Raw genomic sequence first — 14608 nt, 5'->3', positions numbered from 1 at the left:
ACGTCAATATCACATCATTGTTTGGAATTCTTTGCAATTCAACTTTGGGCCACTCTATGCATGGCGATGGCAACATAGAAAAAACAACACTCTACGAGCATGCACATATTGCACACGCACCTTGCCGACAAAAAATATTTGACTTGCTTTTTTACGAAAGTTTTCTCAAAATAGCCTGTTTTTCGTATATTTAGTGACTCTTTGCTGTGATCTTGACCCGCAATCACACAACATCAAGAGCGAATGATACATATGCAACTAATAAATGAAATTGATACAAAGAATACATCGTTTTCTAATGTTAAAATCTAGCAGGCGTAAGATATCCATCTTGATATGATGTGCTTATTGTGTCATAAAAACGAAATGCGTTTGATTCGGGTGTTTCTTTGTTTGCTTGATATTCATGATGTTTCTCGACTACATTGTTCGTTTACCACCAATACCGCCAATATTCCTTATTTTTGATTCCGAATTAACCGACTTGTAGCCCGGCCCACTTCTCGGCTTTATAAGAGACCGCTTATGCGGATCACGAAGCGAGAAGGAGCGTTGTAGCTGTGGATCACATCACTACGCTTTATCGCCACGCTGGGTGTTGGCTACTGTATTGTATAACTGGTGGAGTAATATCGGAAGCAAGTATAGAAACCCGTTTTACATCTGCTCAATAACAATATATCAACGGTCAGACGCGGAATGCGTTGTCCTGTCTGGCATAGACCGTTGCGGCGTAAGATCATATTCCCTTCTGGCATTCCTTGTCGATATTGATGGCAAAGCGACAGAATACATTGATTTTATTGGATTATAATAGCATTTCATTGCTCCAGTTCGTAAATTTGGAGACGTTTAAAGAGTCAGCATGTACTTCAGCATTGCGGCATACGGTGGCCCGAGTCGTTGCTATAGGTATCGTGTAGGAATGCAGGCCTACAATAATCCATCACTTCGCTGAAATGTAGGGTAGGAATTACCAATTTCACGACGCCTGACGTCATTGGTTCGCGTTCGCGTTCACACTAAACCTTTCAAAAAGGTTCGCGGTCGCACGAACCTGAACCTTTCAGACGTTCACACCATCCCTAGTTGACAATTGTTTTGCAACTGCTGAGTTCCGCGTACCACTGGAAAATGCTTCGCAAATCCCTCAGTTGATAAACATCGATCAGTTTGCGATGAATATTGTTTTAAACAAAGCACGACATGAGCACAGAAAAATCGTTGAGCAACCGAGCATATATCGAAACAACCTGCGGGAATTTTCACTCACATCAGAAAAACCAGCCATGAGGACCACACTAGGTAGACGTGTAAAGCATAGTCCTTAATTATCTGAAGTATGGCATCGGGTAGGACCTGTTAACACGACCGTTTAGTGACTATTAGAGTACGTAATCGGAGTTAGATGCGTGTAGAAGTGTTTGTGTATCACTTTCACATTGAATTATTGGACATGACAGTAGTTAGTATGATCGGTCGTGAGCGGCCATTGGTTCTTATGGGCGGGGTGGTGACATGCCTGAAAACCCGGGGTGATGACCACACCCTTTTAGACCCCCTATGTGGTGGTGACCTGCCATTGTTTCTTATGGGTGCGGTGATGATGCCACCCTTTCAGACATAGGCTGTGGTGATGATATACCCTGAAAACTCGTGTTGGTGACCCCACCCTTTCGGTATAGGCTGCGGTGATGACCTGCCGTCTCGTTGGTGATACCACCCTTTCTGTATACGTCGCGGCGATGACCTGCCATTGTTTCTTATGGGTGCGGTGATGATGCCACCCTTTCAGGTATAGGTTGTGGTGATGATATACCCTGAAAACTCGTGTTGGTGACCCCACCCTTTCGGTATAGGCTGCGGTGATGACCTGCCGTCTCGTTGGTGATACCACCCTTTCTGTATACGTCGCGGCGATGACCTGCCATGGATTGTTTGGTAGTGAACTAACGTTGTGGGTATAGGCTGCGGTGATGACCTGCCGTCTCGTTGGTGATCGGTCGCATGTGGCCATTGTTTCTTATGGGTACGGCGGTGACTCGTATTGAAAAATCGTGGTGGTGATTCGCGCCCCAGTTTGAGAACCACTGGTTTAGCCTATATTGTAATTCACTAAGTTTTCTGTTGCTACTGAAGTATGGGAACAGTTTAGCATGGCTGAATTATCTAATTCACGAGGCACGCATAGAACACCTATGTAAATAGGCTAATTATTTTATGTTGTGATTGTCGGGTTTCAATAACAATGGAATTGAATTGTAATTTGGCAAAAATTTTATCAAAATACAATTACAATTAAAATTGCATAAAAAATGTTATTAATTACATTCAGCCAAATTATAAATTACAATTGATCCAACTCTGATTTCAACACGGGGCTATTATTTTGCTCGGCGGGTCTCATTTGATACTTGCGACTCAAGCTGCGGGCGATGGGCTATTCGGCGCCTTGACAGTGGACATATCAATGTCGAACGTTTTGCCCAGCATGCGGTGGTTATTTTGTACCAAGGTTTTATCGCCGCCAATCATTTTGGCAACGCATAGGCTACACCGTACGGGTGTCGCATGCTTTCCGAAACTTTTCGTCTAGGTCAGTGGTTCCCAACGTGGGCGTGGGCGCGTGGGCGATTTGGCTGCCTAGTGGGGCGAAAATGACGAAGGGGGCGATAGGAGGGCGAAAATGGACAAAGGGGGCGACAGGGGGCGAAAATAGCGAAGGGGGCGATAGGAGGCGATGACGCGTTAAAACGGCTATATTTGAGTCAAGGCGTCGGAATGACCTTTTATTTTATATATGTCAACCCACGGAAATTTAGTTGCAAAAGTGTAAAATTCGACAACGAGCCGAAAAGTTGACCTTTTTTTTAGTCAACCCGCCGACGATTAGAGATTGTATAACGATTTTTCGGTTCGCAAAATCTGGGGGGGAGATGATCGGCGTTGAGCTTGAAAAGGGGGCGATGAGTCGAAGAAGGTTGGGAACCACTGGTCTAGGTCGTGTCTTCTATAGCGTGAAAATGCCCAGCCCCAGAATGCCGGTTCATATATTCATTTCGCTCCCGAAACGACACAGTGAACACTCTTAGACTAAAGCATTCAAACGATTTCATAAGATATTATGTTGACATTCTTTCATAACTGCTAATACGGTTGACTCAATTCTGTACATTTGCCAATTTTTTAAAAAACATTTCCTATATACATTTATATTTATTTATTTATTGGGGTTCCCACATTATAATCAAGGCATCAGGTTCCAAGAATTCGCGCCAAGCGCAGAAACAAATTTCAAGGTAAGTAAAATCTGCCCAAAAAGACTCTATTTTATGTTGATTTACGAAATAATTTTGCATCGCCTACGAGCTTTGTACATTTTGATAACTTCTCTTTTACTTTTTGCAAAAAACATGGTCTCAATATGTTGTTTGCGTGAAATCATTAGGCGTGCAATGAAAAATCATCTCGCGCGCCACAAATTGCACGCGTGCCGGGGGTTGCCGACCCACGGCGTATACTATACAATGGACGATGCGAACTGTCAATTGACAGAAGTCTTGCGGATCTACTGGCATTTAAACATAAAAGATGAAACTGCCATACGCAGATAAATATTACCTCACCATCAGGAACATGCTATGAGTTTGGTGACAAGTGAAGCGGTGAATCTGTCGTCGATGAGTCGCGTTGTGCAGTATACGCATTGCAGCGAAACAGTCACATGCGGTATAAGGTTCATAATTGGATCGGCAGATACGCAATTATCAAAAATTTATTGTCGACTTATCCTGCTACAAGTCAGCAGATACGGAAACAAGAAATAAGAAATATCGGCCTGGTGTAAATGACCATTGTAGTCGACAAACACCAGGATAACGAAAATATAAATTTTATTCTGTTCATGGTCCTGGAACCCCTTAAAATCAGCCTATATATTTGAATAATTGTCGAGTTTTGGCATTGTACCGAAACAGGACTGTCTGACTCTTTCTCCTCAGCTTCACTCTCGTTTTGCCAGACAGGATTCGGGCGGCAGAATGCCAAAACTCGGTCACAATGCCAATTTATGGGCTGATTTTAGGGGGTTCCAGAACCATGAACAGATTAAAATTTATATTTCCGTCATCCGGACAGCAGCAGCTATCCATTGATACCTGTTTTATTGAATTTATCGCTCGACAAGTCATTCAAAAACGGTCGTCAAGTTGCCTTTGGTCAAAAAGAAAGTATGAAGTAACCCAAATGCAGTGTGGCATTCAGTCTCGCTGTGTCCATACCATATAGGAAACTATATGTCGTATGGTACTAGTAGAATAATAATAATAATAATAATATAATAGCAACGTATCTCTGTTTCTTAGACGGTCGAGTTCTTACATTGCGCAGTGCTCACCCCTGCCACCCCTTTGGTATGATTTAAATCGAATCGCCCTTATGTTCTGGCGGATGTGTACATGGGTAGTGTACAGCGGTGGTCAGTAACGAAGTACTTCTACTTATTTGAAGTACTCAAGTAGTTTTCCCCTTCTTATGGTACTTACTTAAGTATAACTCATTTTTGCTACTTCTATTTCCACTTCATAATAATTTGGGTTCAACTCACTAACTTTTCGCTATTTTCAGTTTGTCAAATAGAAATAGTTTAATCCTTCAATCAGAAAGATAGCCTGGGGAATTTCGGGGCTGATTTACGGAGTACAAACATTTAATTTTCGTAAAAATTAGGTTTAACTCAGAATTTTCGTCCCGCTTCGCGCACAGCTGAGATGGAGTGGCAAATATGTTTTCACGAAAGTATCGGTGAATATAATTTACGTAGCGGGTTGTGTAGTTCTGTTCACAACGCATTGTCGCCGATATGAAATATTTCATCGTAGTAAATATGACCCATCAAAACGTTTGGAACCACCGCTTTATGATCGTAGTAGTTGCTGTTACGACAAACATGGGCATCCAGCGATGTCGGTGCATCTTGCATCACAAATATCATCACATCTGAATCTGGCATTTCAGGCAATTTCTATGACGTAGGCTATTCCGATCCGCACCAAGCAAAGCGAAAAGCTGATACATCTCCCAGGTTAAACATTATTGGCATCGTCATCGGCGTTATTATCGTTCTCGCGGTGCTAAGATTTGCTTTGTGAATTTTTGAGACAGCAAGGAAAATTTCGAAGTGTTTTACTCATCAATTTGCCATCACGATTCAGAAGACATTCTAAAAAACAACCACATTAACTATAAGCAGTGGTTCTCAACCTTATTCACCTCACGGACCGGTAAAATTTCAAGAAATAGTTGACGGACCGGTGGACTTTTAAAATTCGACATCAACTCAAAATGTAAATATAGCCGTTTTTGCAAGTATAGCCTATAAGGTGTTAGAGAATGGCATTTAGAGGGGTTTGATCGTAATTAATTATATTCATGATGGCATACATGCGATTTTACGCTAGTGAGTCTGCTGAGTCGAGGTAAAATTGCTTTGCCCAGATAAATGTGCTACCACCGACAGTCTTTTGCACCAAAGGCCGTGGGTTTAACCGACCACGCCAGCTCGAAAAATTGCACATGGGCAATTAGACATAGGCTATATATATCAAAATTTTCTGTCAACAAAGGGAGTCCTTTTCGACCCAGGTTTTCTCGCTGCCGAATGTTTTTGGCGCACCTTTCTTAGTCCCGTGTTAGCCTGAACTTCATTATGTAATGGTGTGTCGTAGCGCGGTGATGGCTGACGACGAAAAGCCTATTTCTATGAATCATGTGTATTTCTCGGAGAAGGGCTCCCAGCAAGCAAGATATTCAGTGACACTTAGTCGCACAAAGCGCGAAAAATATTGGATAAATCTTGGATAAAGTTTTAAAAAATCCCCTATAATTTATGTTTACTTGCGAAATAATTTTGGGCCCCCGTTAAGCTCGGCTGCTCTCATTGGGGGTTTGGGGTGACGACGTTACGGTCCTGCACAAATGAATGAATCGAAAACGAATGATCGCGCGAACTGCGCTGTTTAGCGTGTCATCTCGTACTTGTCCCTCGCGTGTCGTTATATGGGACGTCTTGAACTTCTAGTCAATTCGAACATGTTTCCAGACCTAATGTTACCTCACGAAGTTCTGAGTCAGTTTTAAATTTGATCTTATATATATATATCAATGGACAACCCTTCAACATATTGCATCTTCAGATTATGGTATAAAATTGTAATATACCTGGCGGACCGGCGGTTGAAAACCACTGAACCGTAACTCTGATGGTAAGCAATGATAAATGAACAACGAGCTCTGCTGTATGTATGTGGTATGTAGAAGAGAACGATCACATACGTAAATGATTGTGATTTGTTTGTAATCTATGAACCTACTATAGTCGCTAGAGTTTTGAATTTAGGTATATTGAATTAGGAAGGGAACCCCTGAGTCTGGCTCCGTGTACTACTGGGGATGTAATGAGGCAATGTAGAATTGTGGGTCAATTGACAAAAAATATTATTTAGCTTGCGTAAATTTTCAAAGCAATTATGAACATCGAACATTGTTACCCTTTTCACTCTGATCTGAAACAAGCGCGAATCGTTTTTTATAAGCACATCGCTGAAAAAATTAAAACTGCAGTGGCCAATCTGAAATCACACTCGTGATCCGAATAACGTCAATCTCGTTTAGGATTTCGGTGATTTTTAGCAGTTTAAGCCTTTCAAACTGCGTGAGCTTTAATATCGGGCTGTCGCGCCAGACATTAAACATAAAAAATAATAAAGGAAGTATTTACCTTAGAACAGTGGTTCCCAAACTTTGCAAGACACGCACCCTTATGATGGTGAAAGATTTCGCGCCCCCCTTATCGTCATATCACAAAACGCAACCAGGATGCTAGTAAACCTAACGGGTAGTTTGATGACATGGAAGGCTACGACTGAGGATGAGAGATTTTTAAATTTGAAATTGAGGCTAAATACAGAGCAACAATTGTGAATTGGATGTAAATCGCGCGGAGCGCGAAAAATATTTTCAGTTCATCTCAGCCTCGCGCCCTTCTTCAGATGCTTGCACGTCCTCCTTGCACACCCCCCAGTTTGAGAACCACTTCCTTAAAAATATCACGGTGAAATATACTAAAAAGTTTAATCAAGTCCCTGCATTAATTCGATTTTTAGTACGCATTTTATCAATATTTTTTATAAGTTTCTTTAGACTCTCGCGGGCCGCACAAAACGGTATCGCGGGCCGCATGTGGCCCGCGGGAAGTAGTTTGCCCACCCCTGGTCTACATCTAAAAATGAAATAAATCATTATTTAATAATTATTTAATTTTGACTGTAAACAAGAACACGATAGGAATAATCCAATCAGGGCAATCACAATTAACCAAAATACTATTTTAAATATTCGAAATTGGAATTGTGTCAGTTACATTCAAATCAGTCGCTATATATAAGATATAATCAGTATATACAAAAGATGGCCTATCCATCATACAGTGGAACTGGAAAATTTTTGTGCGGAGGTTTTTGTTTAAACAGTCTTAACTTTTGTGAGTTTTGAAATCAGGACACAAAAGTTCGTCATTTGTGACTACAGGATACACAAAATTTTGAATTTTTGTTCAAGTCAGAACCATACTAAACATGCGATGATATTCCGAAAACAGGCGACATATCTTACTCACTTACTGGTATGGCGGTATATCGATACCTAATTAAACCTCATCATACTGGTACCGATAACCTGCTACTGAAGTCATAGGATCAATACTGCCCAAATTACTAACTACCTGACCATTATATGTGTCATCTCGCTTTAGATCGGCGGTGTCAAACATACGGTCCGCGGGCCGCATCCTGTCCGACAGACGATTTCGTCCGGCCTGCGAAGCAATTCTGATTAGATTGAAAAATTGTTTTATTATCCGGCACATTTGTAACAAATGTAGAGATTTTGGCAGGAAATACTTCAATGAGATATTCCTTCAAGACAACAAATGCCGAACATGCTCAATGTTAATAGGCCACACAACCACCCGGCTATGGCGTTGTGGTTTTACGCTCTCTAATTCGAGAAGTCAAAAGTGCGCACTGACTTCAGAGTTTTATGGACAAATAGACCAAAAAGTAGTTTTTCACAGAAGCGAAAACGCCAATGCAGAACCGTTAGATGAAGTTTACATAGAAAATATATTAGTTGCATATATGTATAATTCAAATATATCTGATAGCACTGCTATGTCACTTCCAAACCAATAGTTCCCCGGACTTAATAGAATCCATACTGGTGATTTCATGATAAGAACTAATAGGACAAGTTTTTGTTGCACTACAATCGCGAGAAACTTGCATTTAATTTTAACAAAAGTTGCATTTATATTTTTTGTTGAATTATTCGGGTATGAAATACTCAAAACGCTCCGTTGTGTAACCTAGTTCCTGCAGAGCTGTAAAATTTGTTACTTCACCATTTAGCAGTCTGACGAAACCACCCAATATTACATTTTTCCCAGCACACATCAAAAAGGAATTACTCAACGCGGGAATAATTTCCACCAAAAATTCCAAACATCATAGCGATAACCCCCTACCGCTAAAACAAGTAGAATAACACACCCCAAACCACTCCCTAGGTCTGCAATCTTTACCAAAGGCATTTCAGAAAAACTTACTCTTGCAGATTCAAAATCAATAGCCTGAAGTAGAGGACCAAGTGGAAATGTAATTTTGCCCTAATAATAACCCAAATTGTTGGGGATGCGAGTGGCGCAGTGTATAAATCGCCTGCGCTGCAACGAAAATGGTGATTGGTTCGAACAATTGTTCGGGCTAGTTTCTATTAGAGTTGGGACCCCGGAAATCGCGATCCCGGGATCCCGGGATTTGAAGCAATGAAATACCGGGATTCGCAAACAACATCTACCAAGGCTTGCGTAGCGCAATATCTCTTATTTTGGAAAATAAAGCCGTGTTACAAACTCGGCTGATTGTCTAAAACAATTCCCAATTATGTGATATTAGAACCAACTATGGCATAGCAATGAACAGCACAATCACTTCCGTCGTAGACGGTGCTGCGGAGGTGAAATACAGGTCGGGATAATAGCAAATTTCGAAGATGTCAGTGCGAAGAAAAAATGAGATGTGCGGTAAAACTTTTTGTCTTGCAAATCTACAAAAAAAGCCAAATGCAACTTGTGTCAAGACGTTTTGAAAGCTTCAGGGTCTGGAACAGCTGTTCCCAACGTGGGCGATATCTCCCCACAGTGGGCGATTTTGAGAACCGGTTTTTCGAGCACCTACTCGAAAAAAAATCATTTTTATCTACTCAATGCTTTGGCGATCAAAGTTAGGTGAATAAATTTCCCGTTTATATGTCCTCTTCCTCAGATCCGTAAATATGCGGCGATAGGGGATGAGGGGTGGAAATTTGTGTCGAGCTTGATAAGGAGACGATTAGTCGAAAAAGGTTGGGAACCACTGGTATAGCACAGAGGGACTGGTAACGCATTTGAGCTCCGTACACATGATAGTAACCCATTACTCAATCGGGCACGCCAAAGAAAGATCAGTCAGAAATGAAAACGAGGAACATCGATTCCTTTTATAAATCGCATAATCCCCGGTCCGGTGAACTTCCTAGTGCCAAGTCAGCTAACTGCTGGGGACGGGCTAGGATTTAAACAAATTTTTCCAAATTGAGCGAATTTGTCGGGCCTTCAAGGCTGACGGCTATGACTTGCCAAGATGTCACAAACGGGTTCGGGACTTCGTGATCGAGCACAGCAACAAAATCCGCAAGTGTGTGGAAGAAGAGCTTATGGTAATGTGACGGAATGATGCACGTTTTTCGATCACGTTGGACAAATCAACACTTACACGAAACAGGCGGTACATGAATTTAAACGCTCTTTGTCCGGGTGGCTTTCGATCGCTGGGTTTCATTCGTATTCACGGGAGCATGTTTTTGCGTCAATATTATGAGGAATATATGTTGTTTGTGTAGCTTGTATGTCCATTTTGATACTTTGCTAATCCCGGGAAATCCCGGGATTGAGGAGCGACAATCCCGGTAAATCCCGATCCCGGGATTTGAAATTTGATCCCAAAGTCCCAACCCTAGTTTCTATGTGTCGGAGGTTTATCTGGGCTCCTCATCGCTGATCCCGATGTACTAACAGTGTCTTGAAAAGTCAAGAACGACAGTAAGCCACGCTGCAAAAAGTCGGCATCAGAGAACCGAAGTTGAGTGCATGGGAGAGTGTGATGAACTGTGAAGAGTGAAATGAAAAAAGTGAACGATTACGAAGCAATTGAAAAACGATGCAAGAAAGAAAAAAGTCGAAGATACTGAAAAAGAAAATGTCATTGAACTGTACATGTACAATATCCATGCCATGGTGCGCAGGGCCTAAAAAGGCTATAAGCGCCACTGAAATGCCCTGAATTAATAATAATAATAATAACCCAAATTCGAACGTCATCCTTTACAGTTTAATATCTTGTATTCGACACATCGTTAACGCAAGATTACGAGTACAGCAAAGGGCGCATATAAATAGGTTAACATATATCGTCGTTAGCGCCACCGTTTTATCGTTTCGAAACTGTATTCATCCGGTCAATCGTCGTGTTTTTGCCAATTCTATTGTTCGCGAATAAAGATGTTGCCACTTGATACAATAAAACCCTAATGAGCCGTGTACTATTATTTATACATGCTTGATATTAAAGTATTCATGTGAAAATCCAGGGCCCGTGTAACATTCGGAATCAGTTGACTGGTCCGGCTCGCGGGAGATTTGAAGGCTTGAATCCGGTGTGCAACGCAATTTGAGTTTGACACCCCTGCTTTAGAGGAACACGAAGATATAGATTACACACTTCTATCCGATCTTAGCGACCGCTCCTACTAAAATGAATATTCCCAGCCTTTAAGTTACGAACTGACAAAGCGCCGACAACAACCTTATCTGTCTGAATCGAGTGCGCGAAGATCGTCCTTCTTATGTATGGCTGTGATGACGCGTTTGGCGCAGTCAGCCACTCCGGTGTTCCAGATATCCCTGTGCAGAACCTACCAAAGGTTCGTTTGTGAACTCGAACCTTCAAATTCCAGATGTTCGCACTATAGGGATGCCGAGACCTCTGAACGGTTCTGGTTCGTGAGAACACGAACGTGTACATCTGCTATAAATTCAAAATTTTATATGGAGTGATTCATAATTTACGATTTCATTTCGAGAATGCGAGTCACAATTACAACTGCTTATGTTTATCGATGTTCAATAAGCTATGTTGTTGCCTTTGCGTTGGAATAGGAGCCATTACCGCTTTTACTCGGGTGACATGGATAAGTCAGAGCTATTATAATCATCATCTCCGTAACGAAATACGTATCGCAAGCTTATATGCTAGCCCGTGAACTCATGTGTAGGACACAATCCATGTTTGTATGTCCGATGTATATGGCTTGATTTAGTCATGGTGCCGTTCAACTCAAGTCGGTTAATTGGAAGGATAAAATGCTATATAGCCACGAAAGTAGTATATTCAACACCACGTCATTGGTAAAGTGGTCAGTAATAGGGATGGTGAGAGCTTCAGAAAGGTTCAGGTTCGTGTGAACGCGGACCTTTTTGAAAGGATCCGCGTGAACGCGAACGTGAACCTCATGACGTCACGTTTCAGTGAAATGATATTATCCTATATAAATGTACAGTGTACTGTACACGGTACCTAGCGACAACTCGGGCTCGACTCAATATCTTTCATCGCTTTGCCAACAATTTCGACGAGGAATTGCAAGGTAATATAAGCTTACGCCTTCACGGTATAGGTCAGATTGGACAATGCACTCGGCGTCTGAGTATTGCTACATTAATATTGAGCAGAGTGTAACACGGGTTTCTATGCTTGCTACCGATATTACCGCATGAACAGGTTATACAGCAGTAGCCAACACCCCAATCACATGAATTTGGTTTTTATGGCACAATAAACTTATCAAGTCAAGATTGATTGACCCCGTACGCCTGCTAGATTTTTTACATCAGACAAGCATATCGATTTCATTGGTTGGTTGCATAAGCATCATTCGCTGACTACCTATAAGTAGTGTATTTCGCTCTTGATGTTGTGTGATAGCGGGTCAAGCTCACAACAGAGAGTCATTAATTATTCACAAATGGAAAGCTGGATCTTTCGAGCAAACTTTTGTAACAAAGCAGGTAAACTTTTTGAGATTGTCAAGGTCCACGTTCGATTAGAGTTGATTTGTTTACTGCCAGCGCCACGCATAGAGTACCCCACACTTAAATGCAATTAATTTCAACCAAAGATGAAAAGTGTAATATATGAAAAAGGTTCACAGTGCAGAACATACCAAGGCTCGTTTGTGAACGTGAACTTTGAAATTTCTGAGGTTGACACACAGAACGCGAACGTGAACCTCACGTTCACACCATCCTTAGTCAGTAACGAAATACTAATTTGACGGAGTACTCAATTGGGCACTACTTTCTCAATTCCATAGAGATCAAATAAGTTTTTCTAATTCGTTTAAATCAATGTTATGGATGACATTGTCATAACAGCTGGGTGAAATAGCCCCTGTATGGCCAGGCGGCTAAATATATCGTCTAATATTTCTCCTATGAGCAATTTTGCATTGGTTTCAAAGTTGGAGCATGTAATTACTAAAGTAGCCACTGCTGTTTAACTACAACAAGTATGTGACCTCTCGATCAAATCTACTTTTTTAAAGTACGCATTTAAGCGCTATTCGTGCCCTCATTTTCTTCTTCCATATCAATTAGTTTTTACATGTCTTGGGATTCACTACTTTTACTTATGATTGAGGTGACATTTCCGGCGTTTCTTTTACGTAGATTGAGGACCAACGCTGACTACCTCTACTTGAGCACAAAATGGCTTGACTGCAGTATAGGACCAAACGGTGTTATTCATCCTAGATTAATAAATTAGTAGGTGTTTATTTTTGTAACTGCTGCCGCATACTTAATAGTCCGTCACAGAGGGATAACTAACTACTTGTATAAATTACACCATGTAAAAAAAATTAGTTGAGACGATTTTTGATATTTCCGTCATCATATTCCATAGTAAAACATGTTTTTGGCATTATTGCCACACGCGTCGTTTGAAAATGTCATTTTTAGCTTTTTAAACCTTCCGCATCATGTTATTCAAGCTCCTTCAATAAAATCCCATTGAAATGTGACATCACAATGGTTCAACATTCAACTCATAACACAGGTCGACATGATTTTTACGTTCTGACCAAAATGATGACTATACCAAGTCAATTTTCGAGCGATGATTACGAATATGAAGTCGCTTTTTTACTAATACGTTCTGCGGCGACGGCTTCAGTACTAAAAACAGCCTGTTCTATGAAGTATACCTTGCTGTTGGGTCATTGTTTTAACCATTGTGACGTCATAAGATGGGTTCAAAGTAGTTACCGCAGCTACTCAAGTAAAAGTAAGAGTAACGGTGTCGATTTCTACTCAGTGGAAGTTAAAGAAACGATTCATAAATAAGTAAGTATTTTAAGGCTAGTTGTAGTTATTAGTTTCAGTACATTAATATTTTCGTTATTTCAAAACACCACAAAACTGCGATACAATTAAAAGATGGGGAGGTATCGAAACGACTTGGAGTAGTCTTTGAAATCAGACACCCACCTGGGCCTAGGCCAGGGGCGGGAAAGCCGGCAAGCAGTTCAAAAATGGTCGTAAAGTTGCCTTTGGTCAAATGGAACGTATGACGTCACCCAAATGCAGTGAGCCGTTCAGTCTCGCTGCGTCCACACCATAGGCTATGATCACAGCTTATAGTATAGTAGTAGTAGATTAATAATAATCTAATACTAACGTATCTCTGCTTCTTGGACGGCTGAGTTCTTACATTGCGTAGTGGTCACCTCTGCAAACCCTTTGGTATTATTTAAATCGAATAGCGTTTATGTTCTCACCGACGTGTACATAGATAGTGTACCGAGGTGATCAGTAACGAAGAACTTCTACTTTTTTAAAGTACTCAAGTAGTTTTCCTATACTTCAGGTTCTTACTCAAGTAGAAATATATTTTACCACCTCTTCTATTTCATAATATTTTCTGATCTACTTACTGACTTTTTGCTATTTTCAGTTTTTCAAGTAGAAGTAGCTTAATCCTTCGATCACAAAGATAGCCTGGGGAATTCCGGGGCTGTTTTTACGGAATACCAATTTTTAATTTTCATAAAATTTAAGTAAACCCAGAATTTTCGTTGCGCTTCGCGCACAGTAGAGATGGAGCGGCAAGTATGTTTTCACGAAAGCATCGGTGAATATAATTTGCGTAGCGGGCTGTGTTGTTCAGTTCACACCGCATTGTCGACGATAAATAATATTTTATTGCAGTAAGCTTGACCACCGTTCCTATAGTCCTTTTTGATTCGAAGAATAGGGCTTGTATCAGGCTGGATAAGGAAACTTGCTTTCATTCAATATCATCCTTGAGTGGACTTTTTTCAATTTAATTCAGAAATTTATAGCGTGCGGCCAAATCAAAGCAAAATAGTTGGACTAACTAATCATGCTACAACAGAG

The sequence above is a fragment of the Botryllus schlosseri genome, chromosome 13 (assembly GCF_051294905.1).
Source record: "Botryllus schlosseri isolate E-star chromosome 13, Bs_hap1, whole genome shotgun sequence".
NCBI lineage: Eukaryota > Metazoa > Chordata > Ascidiacea > Stolidobranchia > Styelidae > Botryllus > Botryllus schlosseri.
The sequence above is the reverse complement of the archived record's forward strand: the minus strand, read 5'-3'. Positions refer to the sequence as shown.